The 13,973-nt window shown below is 48.9% G+C and overlaps 1 long non-coding RNA gene across 1 annotated transcript; it reads right to left on the reverse strand.

Annotated features, from left to right (window-relative positions):
* Nucleotides 1–7,603: 7,603 nt before the first annotated feature.
* On the reverse strand, nucleotides 7,604–13,675 carry LOC121087934. The gene is made up of 4 exons (XR_005827790.1): nucleotides 13,551–13,675; nucleotides 12,303–12,347; nucleotides 10,278–10,482; nucleotides 7,604–7,715 (listed from the first exon to the last, which is right to left on the reverse strand). It is a non-coding gene; the product is annotated as an uncharacterized LOC121087934 (long non-coding RNA).
* Nucleotides 13,676–13,973: the final 298 nt, after the last annotated feature.

Genomic DNA, 13,973 nt, shown 5'->3' on the forward strand with positions numbered 1-13,973 from the left:
GTTGGGTGCTGCTTTATTATAAGGGCCTCTTACAACCTGCAATAACAATGATGAAGTCAGACACTGGAAGTCAGATACTCTGGACTTCATCCCGTTTCTCTGCAGAAGACAGGGTTGATTCCCACCGACTAGAAAAAGCTGAACGGCACCTCATTAAATATAAGCAGAATCTGAAAATATTTATTCCTAGTCCAGGTTTTTAAGGTGAAACTGGAGGTTTCCTATGGAATGATAGTGGCAGGGGTTTTCCTGACTGTTTGAAAACACAATTTCCTAGGTGAAGAAGATGGAGGTGGGGATAAAACAATGATCCAAGAGGGACAACAACCAGTGGTCATACTTTTTCTACTCTAAGGTTTCCTTGCGCGACCATAGACAAATCGGGAGGATGGCCAGGAAGCAAGACAGAAACTTCTTCCACAGTTCAAAAAAGGCTAGAGTTTAGATTATGTCCCTGACATTTACTCCAGAGAACATAGAGAAGAAAGTGATGGGACACTCTTTCATCCCAAAAAGTTAGAAGGTCAACAGATATGATGCTTGGAGTAGAAGAGAAGGAAATAAAATTTCAGATGCTTTTTTGTTGAAGTCAGATATGAACCTATTTTGATGTTTGTGTTATTTTTAGCTCATGGAGAGAAGATATCTGTCACAGATTAATGTCAGTCCAATGGGGAAAAACTATGCCTTATCTCAAAGCCGTATCAGTGATATGTGCTCGAGCAAGTCCATGGCGGATCTTCCCATCCCTAACATCAGTGCCCCAACAAAGAATGTCAAAGGACTTCTGAGCAGCTTTGACATTTCCAAAGCCACTCCACAGTGTAAGAGTTTACATTTTGCTCCTCTGAAGACACCATCTCCCAATGGCATTTTGAGGAAAAGGGAGGCTGATGCCACAATCACAACAACAATCCAAGCCCTGAGCATGGAAACCAAACCCCATAAAGGCCCATCCTTCCCTTCCTCTCTTCAGAGCATCCAGAGGAAGGCACAATGGAGTCCTGCCACCATCAAATGGAAGGAGTCTCTTGCAAAGGTTAGTAGCTGCTCTTCTTCAAAAGCTCCTGGAAATTAATTTTCTTCATGTGTCCAGAGTCATCCTTGTAAGTGCTTGGGCTTCTTGGCGGTGCTTCGTCATCCACTGGTGCATGGGAGCTGCCTAGGCTGTAGAAGGCTAACCCCTCCATGGTTAGGGAAGGAGGAGCAGGTCTGCAGGGGAGCTGTGTTGTGACATGAGAACTACCATCAGGATAGAGCTTTCTCCAAGATGTGAGGGTCAGTGACAAAGCCTACTGCAGAAAACCCCTTGGTACATCACCTCCCTGCAGCATGGAGGCCACTTCTCTTTCTGTATTATTAAAAGCTGGCAAACACACCACCAGGTCCTCAACCGCGTGTTGGGTCAGTGTCTAGCAGAAAAAGAGTACCACGTGCCATGACAGGCCTGATTCTGCTGTGAAATCCAAACACACCAAGGAGGCTGGAAATGACTGTTAGTGCCAGTTCAAGCCAGCAGCTAACAGTGGCTGAGGCCCAGCAACACCTACGAGCAAACACAAATTCATAATGTCATCTGTGGCTCAAGCTTCCTTCCAGCCCCGTTACTGTAGAGACTCAGCCACAACACTTCTTTTTGCCCCAGTCCTCTCAATCCAGACACCCGTCCCTCTCTATGGGCTCCCACGTAGTTTATCTCTAGTCTCATCCAGCTCTGGGTTATTTAACAGTATCAGTGGCACAGGTCATATGTCCAACAAGGTGTGCCTTGTGACGATCCTTTTTCTGGAGGGAAGGAGTTGGTAGGAATGGGCAGCCTAGAATAGAGAGAGACATACATCAAGGAAACAAGAGTCCCACAAAGCTGTTTGTAGAGGAATGAAGGCAGGTTAATTAACATTGGTAATACACAGCTGTGGGCTGGCTTCAGGGGCTGTGGGTTGGCTGATGTGGATAAGGTGCAGCTGTGGCTGGTTCCTGCTGAGTAGTTAAATAGCTCTAAGGGGTATGAAAGAGGAGCACTGGATGAAGAGAGACCTGTAAGAAGAGAGGGAGGAGAGAGAGTATCCTGGAGGTTGGCGTGACAAGGAGATGGATGCAGCAGAAGCAAGAAGCAGTGTGGACTGACCTGAAGAGTATGAAGAAACAGCACAAACAGTAGATGAACTGTTGAAACCTTGTGGGGGATTGGTGACTGTGCCAGGGCAAGGTGTGGGAACTACCTATTGAAGTTAACCTGGGATGGGGTGGGAAAAGCCTTGTTGCAGCTCAATAGTTTTGATAGTGCTGCAACAGTTGTTATCATGTGGAATATCAGCTATGGATGAGATCCTGTCTGAAACGGTCATGTCCATCTCTCTCTAGGATACAATCCCAGTGATTACTGCTCCACAGGAGGGATTGGTCCCTTCACTGGGAGTACAGCAAAGGCAACACCAATCACTACTGGGTTTGAGACACTAAAACCATTGCAGGAGCTGGTAAAGAAAATGGATGGCTAATCCTGACTTTTGAAGATCAGTGATGCTGGCTTCAAAAACAAGGATGGGCAGAGAAAATACCACTTAGGTCTCAAAACAGGGAGTGGGGCCAAAAAGCTGGGAAGCACTGTCCTTGGAGAGAACAGAGCAAAGCCAAAGCTGGGTCAGGTCTACAGGAAAAAAGTCCAAACCACATGCAACTTGTAGATGCAATGTCAGGGCCTCCTCTCCCTCTGGAAAGCCTTTGGTGCAGTCGTCTTTGCCATGCTGGGGCTTTGTGCGGTTCTTCCCCTCTGTTTATGGGCATTTACCTGTTTCCCTGCTGTCGTTCCCCCACAGGACGGGAAGCCATCCCATGACAGGCAGGCTGTCATCTCCCCGTTGCCGGATACAGCCGATGACTCAACTGCAGGCAGAAGCTGTGAGTTGGATTTATTTTGGTTACCGGTCATCTTTGCGACTTTACTGCCAGCTCCGTAGTTGCAACTGAGAAGGTCCTCACAACTACTTGGTCATTGCGCAAAGCTGTATTTCCCACATAATCCCCTAGCAGGGCTGAGCGGGCGATCCTGGCCACGGAGCGTGTGGGTACTGCCAGGACTAGCCATGCAGGAGTGTGGCCAGGGACAGCGGGAGCAGAGAACAGACAACCCCACGACTGCAGCTTTCCAGCCCTGCACAGAGCTGGCAAATCCTCACACAGCTGGGATCCGGGCCAGCGATGAGTCCGCTCTCCCTAAGTTGCTATCCCAGCATTTAAAAATAGTTGGGACTAAGTACCAAGGCAGAAGTATGTCCGTGTTTAGTTTGGGATGAGTAATACCCCCCTGCTCCTCAGCTTTGAGGACAGGAAAAGGGAGAGGTTCATCGTACCTACCCAAGGGTGGCTGTGGGGCTCCTTCTTGAATCTGGCAGCGGTGCTGTATCAGTCAGTCATCTTGGCTTAAGATAGGGCATGTAAGTGATCCCTAATGCTATGATATCATCGGGACTAAAGCAGGTCAGGGATATTTCAAGGCAAGAGGCATCTGTGAAAAGCGAGAGATCCAAGCTGAAGCTTTGCATGGGAAAGGGTTGAATTTTACCAAACTTTGCTGTTTAAGGCAGAAAGCAACAGCTCTCCAAAAGCCCCATAATGACTGGATTTGAGACCAGTGGACCACCCTGCCTCCTTTGGGCCTGGATCAGGAATCCAAGGACCTCATATCCCATCTTTCTAGGATTTGTTCTCTTTCCTTTCTGTTTCTTCTTTGTCTTCCACACAAGAAGGCGGGGGGGGGGGGGGGGGGGGGGGGGCGGGGAACAAAACCTCACATGCTGCCTGAACTTGGGACACTGTATTTAATTACCCAAGTGCATGGGAAAAGAAGTCTCTACGTGAGCACACAAATGAAGGATCTGAAGTTTCCATAGCATTGCCGGGATTCTTTTTTTTAATGTCAAAACATGTGAAGTCATTGTGCTATCTCGCTAAACATGATCACAGTATTAGCTGCAGTGCGCCTTTCACAGTGTGAGGAACATCCTTTCCTCTGAGTGGTAGATGATGAATCACGGTCTATCTTAGAGCCTTACACCATCCTTCAGCCCCTAACTCAAAGGTCTTGTAATAGCAAAGACTTCACATAGTCTCTGGCCCTTCTTCTTTGGTAGGGATAGGCTTTGCGTGGTGTGAAGTCCTTCTGGGGAGGCAACTGCAGCCAGGGAGCTGGGAATATGACGGCTACCTCTGATGTAGATGCTGAATTTGCTCAGAGATGGGAGTTGTAATGCTTCCTAAAATAGTACAAGAGCCAGCTGTCCCATGTCTCTTCTGGGACAAGAAATGTCCGGGATTATACCTGTGCTGTGCTGGGTCATTCCCATGGGCCGAGAAAGACATCAGTGCTCCATGAGCACCAGCAGTGACCAGGGCAGGTCTTCTACAGGAACACCCTCACTACCTCCCAGGGACTGCCCCAGCTTTTTCCTAGGGCTGAGAAGGGGGCTGATCGCATGACCTATGATGGGGAAGGCAGTGTCAAGTGGTTTGAAACAACAAAATGATATAGGGTTAAGCAGAGAGCACGGTTCTCAGGTCTGGGATGCCATGATATGGAGGACAACATCTTGGCAATGTTCAAGACAGCTCTGCTGACTGGCATTTGGCTTATCGGCAAACACACCCCTACAACAGTTCAAAGCTGAATCAAAGCACCAGTTGCTGTACCTCTTTCCAGACACAGCATAGTCACCTCTGAGACACCGTTGGAGTCCTAAGCATGGCTTAAAGGGCTGCCACACTGCTTAGAAAAGCCCATTCCCAGGTAGCCAAACCAGCTGGGCTACATCCCTGGCCACACTGATGATACCAGGTAATCCAGAGGACTGTGCCACCAAAGACATCACCAAGTCACTAATTAAAGAGGTCCAACCAGCTATAGTTTGCCGTAATAAGGTTAAACTGAGTACTGGAAAATTTAGACAATAGAACAAAATACTTCCTAGGAAGGAAGATGGCAAATGAAGAAACTATTTTCCCCAAGGGGAAATGACTGAAAGTTTGAGTCCTTTAATATTAAAAAGGAGAAGGCACCAGCTAATTTGCTGCAGGTAGAGTCTTCAGAGTACTCAGTGTTTAAAAATTAACAATGTCTAGATGAATTTTGGCAATTGGCGAGAGGAAAATCACAGCCAAGAAAGAAATAAGGGGCACGCATGCAGGCATGCCATTCCCCCAGCTCGCACACATACGTATGCTTGTGCATATATGTATTAATATAGCTCCATTATTCAGTGCTTTCAGCTGAAGGGCACGCGAGGATGTTACTTCAGTGCAGTGCAAAGATGAAACGGGAGCCTGACATGACTGCAAATTACAGAGCATCCAGACAGCCTCCAAAATGCATTTGAGTCCCTCCTCCCCCTCCGCTTTCTATTCTGTATTCGTTTCGACCTCTACCCACAGGGAATTTTCAAAGCAAGGAGGGGAGGCGAAGGAGAGCGCAGAAAACAGTGGGCTCCCCCATCCTGCGTGCAGGAGACCCGGGCTTCGTTGCAACGCGTGCTTGGCAGGGAATGTTTTTCCCCTGCTCGCTGTAGCACCCGCACTTTCTCCTGCAAGGGGGTGCGGTGCCATCTAGCGACAACGAAACCGTCCCACTTCGGTCCCCAAATCGGTCTCCGCAGGGATGCTGCTGCCGTCAGCCACGAGGTACCGTGTCTCAGCTGACCTGGGGCTTTGCAGCCAGCATCCTCCCTCCTGCAGCACCGTATTCAGCAGATGGATTTGGGAGAACATCACTAGTGAACTGGAAAGATCTGAAAGGCAGGAGGAAAATGCTGACTTAAGATAAAAGGTTCTGCTTGTGCTGCAGACAGCTCTGAGTTCAAGGCAGCTCTGGCACTTGCAAAGGTAGAGGCTCCTGCAGTCAAAATAATCCTTGAAAGCTTATTTCCATTTCAGCAGTTGCTTTTCAGGAGCATTACAAGCAGGAGTTGAATGTCAGGACTCCTGTAAGTAGCCAATCTGCCCACCTCTAAACCCTTTGTGCCTCTGCCACTCAGCCAGGAGGGAAACTTGGGGTGTTTAAGCATGAGATCCATCTCATGAAAGCACCCCACATCACAGAAAGAAAAGGCAGAAACAGGTGCCATCCATCCCCTTTCACCTCTCCCAGCCCCTGTGACAGCCAGTCGGGGATGCTGGGATCCCAGGCACCTTTTTTGGGGGACTGCCATGGCATCATGCAGCGGTTCCCAGGCAGTCGGAGGGCAAGGGAGTGATCAGCCTCTGCTCATGCCTGGCTGAGCTCTGCCAGCCGCTGGGCTAGCAGCAGCGATCACAGCACACAGGCTAGTCCCATCTAGTTGGCTTTTTCTGCTCTCACTCAATCTAACCTAAAGAGCCTTTCCTCCGCTGAGCCCCTGCTACCCTCTTCTCCTGGCCCCCAGCAAGAGCCACCCCATCTCAGTCAAGGGCTTCAGGCTGCCCTCTACTACAGACCCACACGCGCCCAGGATGCTGGTCTCCCCCTCCCACATCTCTGTGCCTCTCAGAAAGGCCCAGTGCTCCAGTGATTTTGTTCATATATATATACATATTTCCTGCTTTCTGACTAGTTGCTGTCTTCCAGACAGGAGAAAAACCCTTCCCCAGGAGCTATGCAAAGCTGTCAGGTAGCTCAGATCTCACAGGCATGCAAGACACTGCTCACAGGAGCAGTCTGCAACTGGCACTGAGAGGGGGATACATGTGGAAATCACAGCCCGTGGCAGACCAGGTCCTCTGCCTAGGGATGGAGAGAAAGACAGCAGGAGCGTGAACAGCCAGCTGTGCATGCAGGCAGACGACCACCCCAGTATATGTATGCTGTATGTTGCAGCTAGACAGACAGGCAGGTAAATATATACTGCAGATTAAGAGAGGGCTCACATAAAAATATGCATGCACCTTGTGTGCTCCTGCAGGGTACACGTGTGTCCTTGTGACACACACACGCATGCCTGTCATGAGCTGCTGACTGAGCCCATACGTTCTGCCCTTCACCTCCTGCCTTTATGTCCCTCCACCCGTATGGAATAAATGAGGTATCTCTGTCCCCAGCCTGCTGCTCTGTTTGCTGACACCCCCACCACCCAGTTGATGCTACCTGAGCGGGTGTGTGTTTGCTGCCAGCCCCAAGCATCCCCAGCCCTCTGACTCACAGCCTGGCTGGTGGCCAAAGACCTGTCTGTCACCTTCCTAACAGCATCCCTCGCTTTCCTGCTCCACATCACAGGATACGCTCAGCGCAGACCACTTTGGTCTGAGCCTCCCCCAGGCGCCTAGTGCTGCCTCGTTCACAACCATCACTCACAGCAAACAGAATTCTTAGCATGCAGCAGTAACAAGGGTGGCTGTATTCCCTGCTGTCCTGGATGGTTAAATTTCAGCCCATTCTTATTTAGCTTTTTTCTCTGATCCTCATTAATTGAAGGAAGAAACAAAGAACACAGAGACCACTTGAGAAGGAGGGGTGATGACCCTCCTAGGCACTGGGCTTAACACAGTCAGCAAGGGGCTGGTCAGTCGTAGCCTTGCAGGATGTTTAAAGAACCTGGGCTATGATGGGTAGGAGCTGGGCCCTTCCAGGAGCCTCCATGACAGCAGATGGTCATCTACAGCTGGATGGGATGGGATGTTGGTGAGGAAACTTTTTTGCATGCTTAACTGCAGCCCGGATGATGTGTAGCATCCTCTGCAGGGACTGATACCTGCAGACCCATAGGGAAAAGAGATAGGGAAAAGAGCAGCCCCTCCAAACACCCCTGTAAAACCCCAGCAAAGGTATTCAGGAGGAAGGAATGGAAAAACTTAGGCATCTCAAACTGGAAAATCAGCAGCAGTGAGTTGCTTGGCCCTTTGGAGCAAGGAGCTTGGAGCCCCTTTGGGGACTGGGGTTGTGCTTCACCTACTCAGCACAACGTTGCTGAGATCTTTATGTGACCAACAAGCTCAGCTGAAATGGAGATGTCCCTGTGCTGCACACTGCACAAACACATTGCAGAGAGGCTGAAAGACCTTGGGAAAGGACCCCTACCCTGTATTTCTGACAGTGCATTGGGGCACAGGAAGGCTATGACAGCTTCTGTGTTGGCAGATAAAATAGATAATTTTTTTGCCCTGAGCCCATCTGGTCCAGGACATCACATCTGTGCATCTCTCTCTTCCATCGCTGTGGTCCCATGTTTGGCATTAGGTGCTGTTGGCTGTGGGCATGGCCTGGAAGGATACCAGCAGGGTGGGACCTAGCACGGGTCTCTTGCAGCCCTTGCCCTGTGTTTTGTGATCCTAAGCACCTCTGAGTGAGTGTTTTATCTCAGGTGATGGTGGCTTCTGCTATTGGCATAGCCAGCCCACATCTTTCATCGCCATGTCATGATTTACTCATGCATATGCTCTCTAAAGGTTTCAGAAAAGTAAATCAGAGGACAGCTGGGCCTGATTCAAACATTACTGGGTACATCAGCCATATCTCTAACCCAGCCTGGTAAAGGCAGACTCTTAAAATAAGCCATACAGAGCCATTGGTTATGTTTGTATTTGTAAGTCAGCATGGCCAGGCCAGGGTCCCCAGTTCTGGCGCACAGCTGTAACCCCCCATTAATACCCTGACAGTAGCACCCATCACCCAGCTGAGCTTTGAGGGCATTGAGAGCCCTCTGGGGCCGAGTACTTTATTATTATCCCTCTCCAAACACCTACCAGAGCTGCTACCCGCAGCACCACATTGCTAACAGTGGGACTGCAAGGATGGGGGTGATTCCCAGCTGACTATAAAGCAGATAGCTCTATCATCCTTCTTGGCATACATGCTTCCCCTCACTTTCCAAAAATTATTGTTTTCTTTCTTGATTCTAAAATATTGCAACTGATGAGGAAATAGGGAACCAGAAACTGTAGCTAATAGCTGTCACCTTCCCAGCTTTTCCCTTAAAACTTTGGTGGTGGTTGGAGGCAAGGGAAGCCTGGCCGTGCAGACCACAGCCTGAGGACATGACAGTGAGTCAGGGAAATGCCTCTTCCCCATTGCACCGCTGCCTGGAAGCATCCCTTGTCCCGTACTGGATTACACCAGGGGTATTTTGAATGAATAAGTTCTGAAAATAAGCCAGGCCCCCAGACTTTCCCACCCTCTGTTTAGGATTGCTAAAAGTCATGATTGACTCAGCCTGGTGGAAGAGCAATTTCACTCTTCCCTAAAAATAGACCAAGTAGTTCATCCTCTCAACATAGCCCAGTGCTTGGTGATAAAACCAGCTGCCAGAGACCACTGGGAGGCAGTGAACAGGACCCAGGGTGTGGGGAGTGGAGCAGGGCTCCTCGCAGGATACACTAAGGGCTGCCGTAGATTTTCCACTGGGGCTGTCTACAGCGTGACACAGCTGCTGGGACTACCACAACCTCCCTGTAAGTAATTTTGGGGTAGATTAGAGCGGGGTGAAGCATTGCATGACTATGAATCTCAGACTGATGCTAAAATGCAAGGGCAAATGAGGATGCTTAGCGCCTCATGCTATGAATGCAATGTTACAGCTCATGGAAAGCCATGGATTTTTTTTTTGTTGGCCCAGAGCTTGATAAATCCCACCTTCTTCTGCAGAAGGTGCTGTCTCTGTGTTCCACAGATGGTGGCTTTGGCCTGGTTCAGCACTGTCATCCAGAGAACTTGGGGTACGTTTAAGGCAGAAGCAGAGCATTGTACACGTGTGCTTTCCCCCTGTCCTGAAAAACTGGCTTGACTAGCTTTGAGGCTTAAATTCATGGGGCCAGGCCTCAGTGTCTGCTCTCTCCTGAAAACAAAACCTGTTGTTTACCATGACTCTGATCACCATGACCAGCAATAGGGCAAAGAACCCGCAGGGAACTCAGTTGAGCCGCATGGATGCTAACTGCGAAGGGGATCTCTTCCAGATCAAAACGGTGTTCAGGACTGATAGGCAGTTAAGCAACAGGCGGTAAAAGGTGGACAATTCAGAGGGAAATGAGCTTTGCTTTATCTTACATGCCTAGGGAACAGGAGGAAGAGTAGGATTAGTTAAGAAGGGTATTTCTTTCCCTCCCTCTTCTTTCCTGGTTTCCAAGAAGGGCTGAGAAATGTGTTTGTGACCCCAAGCCAAGTAAAGGGCTTCAGCAGCCTGCTGGGTTAGCAGCATTAATATGGCCACACCACTCCCTATTTGTGCTCACGTATGGAAGTTAACTCCAAAAAAACCTGCACCACTCTTAAAAGAACCAAAAATCTACCCCTGTGCGTGCGTGTGTGTGTCTCATACCTGATTTGCCAAAGCCTTTGATCTCTAAGGTCTGTGTCCTGGCCAGAAGAAGAGAGCTCGGACTCCAGGTCCAGGTCTCAGTGCTGTCCTTCAGTCACTGTGTGAAGGGTCTGACCCCAGCAGCCTGAACTCAAAGCCATACATTTCTGCTCATGCATTTGGTGGTGGTGAACATTTCCTTCTGAGATGCACAACCTGCTGATTGCTGCAAGAATAACAGAAATTCTTTAACTTTCACCAGTTCCCTCCAGGTTTCCAGTTTTCACCAAAGCATTGATGAAAAATATGTGAACTAGCTTCAGATTTTTATTAGAAAACAGGGATTTAGGGAAAGAGAGGTGGAGTTGATACCTCAGGTACAGATAGCACTTGATGAGAAGAAGCAAAATATGAAAACCCATGTCCTTGTCCAGGCAAACTGGTAGATAATCCACTAGTAGCAATTCAGCGATCCAACATGGGTGGACATTCACAGGAACATCCCACAAAGGCTGCTTTCAGCCTTTAAATAGATGCAGTATTTGCAGGATACAAAAACTTCTTTTGGGGGGGAAACCAGGTGAGGATGCCCTATCCCTGTTGTTAGGAGGATGAAAATCCTTCTTTGGCACCAGCAAAAGTCTGGGTCTGAACGTGGTAGCAAGAATCTCTGCACTGAGTACTGTACAACCTGATATTTTACTCTTTTAAAGCCAACCATTTCTCTCCTCCCCCTTATTCTTACTGGCAATTTGCCTTATTCAGAAACAAATGGAAATGTCAGGGAAACTCAATAGCTACAAGTGGGTTGGGGTTTTCTCTATAAAGGATACTGCTAAATTTTTTTGGCTGTGACTGTTTCTTCCAAAACAGTATTAAGTTTTCTTGGCTGTCAGTGATAAAGAGCCGACAGCAGCATGGAAACACCATAATAAGAATAGAAAGCAAAGGCAGGGTCTCAACAGCTCCTCGGAGCCGCGTGGTATCCATGCAATGCCCCTGCGTAAACACCATGGCAGGGCAAAGAAATGCTTAAAGATGCACGCCACAGCCCTGCTGCCAGCTGTGTTCTGTATCCCAGGAGAGATGGGCAACCGATGATGCTCACAGGGCTCATGGCTGCGCAGATGTTCCCAAGGTATCTCTATGCATTGGTTAGAGAGGGCTTCCCTTAAAAGGTCTGGTATTCGCGGCATGCCAAGAAGCCCTCTCCCCAGGAAGAGGTTATTGCAGTGGGGAGCTTGGTGCTGCTTTCCCTGGGGAAGGGGATATTAGAGGGAGGGAAGCTGCTATCACGGATTGTCATCCTGCACTCAGTCTGCAAGGGCTGGGATGCTGCTCCGTGGGGGAAGGTAGAGCGCACAGAGGACATGGAGCCTGGCAGAGGGCTTAGGGATAAAAATAGTCCTGCTGCCGGCCAGCGGGCAGGGAGAGGGGAAATAGAAACAGGGAAGTAAAACCAGCTCTCGTTGGGTGACCAGCAGGGGTGTTCATCACCTTTTCAGCAAAACCCTCCTGTAGAAATAACATAAAGAGCTATTGGAGGGTATGAGAACGGTGCTGGCTTGAGCTGGGCTCGATAGGGGATGGCCAGCATGTCCGAGCGCAGTGCTGGACCCCCAGATCCCAGCCATACACAGCCTGGGGGGGATTGATTAAATGTCTGCTCTGCCACTATTAACTCTTTGCAAATAGCAGAGGAATGTGCAATGCTGAGCGGGCAGTCGGGGCTGCATCCGCCTCCTCTAGGCACTTGGCATCCCAAAGGCTGGGCAGCCGAGCCGGGGGGCGTTCAAGGCCCTCCCTAAGGAGTGAGAACCCCACGGCAGCTGGCCCACGCGGGAAGGCCACGTCCCCAACCAGCAATGCCACTCGCAGCTGTCTCTCGGCAGAGCTTCTTCGCATTTTTTGGTACCAGGAATAGAGTCCTCCACATTCCTGGATTTCTGCAAAGCCCAGAAATAGCCCCAAGCTGCCCTGGGGCGGTTACTCAGCCCTGCCTGAGGCTATATTTTCCCAGCTCTTCTCAGGAGCTGTTTAAGTTACCTGGAGTTTGCGATGTTCCTTCTGCAAAGGAAAGTCCAGCTGACACTGAGGAGCCAAAAACATTTGTAGAAGTGACTAAAGATCGTGAACCTTCAGTTTAGATGTGCTGGAAATTGTCTGGAGATCTGATTTTGAAGCTCAAGTGCAGGAAACAAGATGCTCTTCAGAAGCTGTTTTTTTCCTTCACCTCCTCCCACCCCCTCAGATTTGCAAATGCAACTTTATACACGTGCCAAACGTTAATTGTTTGATTATAATTTAGTAGGCAATTCCTTATTTCCTCTTCAACACAGCTGCTCTTTAGTTAGATTATTTTATTTTACTTATTTGTTTATCACCTTCCTTTGGTTCTAGGGCTTTTTGTTTCAGCCCATTTCCCACCCCTGAATTCATATATCAGCTCTATGAGCCAGAGCTGCTCAAGTGATTGCAACATATGGCTTGCAGACAGCGCAAAATCTTTCTTAAACCCTTTCAAAAGAGAATGATTTATATTTTTAGATGTATGTTAGTTATTAGACTCATGATCTATACCAGAGATGCCCCCCATCTCCAAACCAGGGATCTATTGCATGCGATGCTGTACAAACTTATTTGAAAGGACAGGGTCTACTCATAAAAGTTTGGAATCAGAAAAAAAAGTGTTGCAAAGTATGATATTTGTTAGTTACCTAACTGTAATCAGGGGTGTTCTTACATCTGAGTTGGTTAGGCAGGCATGTGAAAATCTCAGTTCTCACTTTTAAAGGTCGATTCCTATCCCATGGAGTTATAACAAATAGGTGACTTGGACCAAAACAGTTAAAAAAGATGATGCCTTTTAAAAAAAAATGTTTACAATTGTTCCTCTCTCACATAATTGGCCAATCCATGGCAAAAAAGAAAAAGCTTGAATATCAAATTGTCACTGTCCTTTGTAGAACTGAAACTGAGAGAACACACTGCAGTTTGCAAACAGAGCAAAGTGTGATCCGGGGGTCAGGAGGGAGTGTACCCATAAGGATAAGCAGCATGTTTTAGAGCATCACTGGTCCTCACTCTTTACTAGACACTGCCTAAAATCCCGTCAGTGTTCCCTGCTGCAGCCTTGTCCCACCTTCTTCCCCCTTCCTTTGGAAAAAAATAGCACATGACATTTAAACATGCGCTAAAGCCTCAAGAGCAGGTCATGAGGCCGATGAGAAATAGCTAGAGATGCTCTCCCCTCCCCAAACCCTCACCCTCCCAGGACTATCCTTCCCCACATACCCTTCACTGTAGCATCCCAGGACCACTCACCCTTTCAGCTGCATCCAAACTGGGGCAGCAAGGGGCCTGCCCCGCTCCCCACACCACCTTCAGTATGCGTCTGTCCGGCAGAGCTTCCCCATGGAACAGGGCCACCAGCGCAGGGGTTGGGGGCAGAGATTTAAACCTTCCCCTGCTGACCGAGCACCCCAATGGGCTGCCAGGCTCCCGGATTAAGCGGCAGCACTGGTTTCCCAGCCAGCTTTTATGGATGTTTACCCACCCGTGCAAATTCCCCCAGCCCAGCCATGGAGCGGTGCCAGTATTTAGGAGCCCCTTTTGTCAGAGGACCAGTTCTCCAGGGGGCAAAGCTGGGAGGAGGATGGGGTAGGTGTGATTCAGCGCATGCAGCTCCCACATCTAGGGAGAGAGGCGCTTAGAAAT

Source organism: Falco naumanni, chromosome 4 (genome assembly GCF_017639655.2).
Source record: "Falco naumanni isolate bFalNau1 chromosome 4, bFalNau1.pat, whole genome shotgun sequence".
In the NCBI taxonomy this organism is placed as follows: Eukaryota; Metazoa; Chordata; class Aves; order Falconiformes; family Falconidae; genus Falco; species Falco naumanni.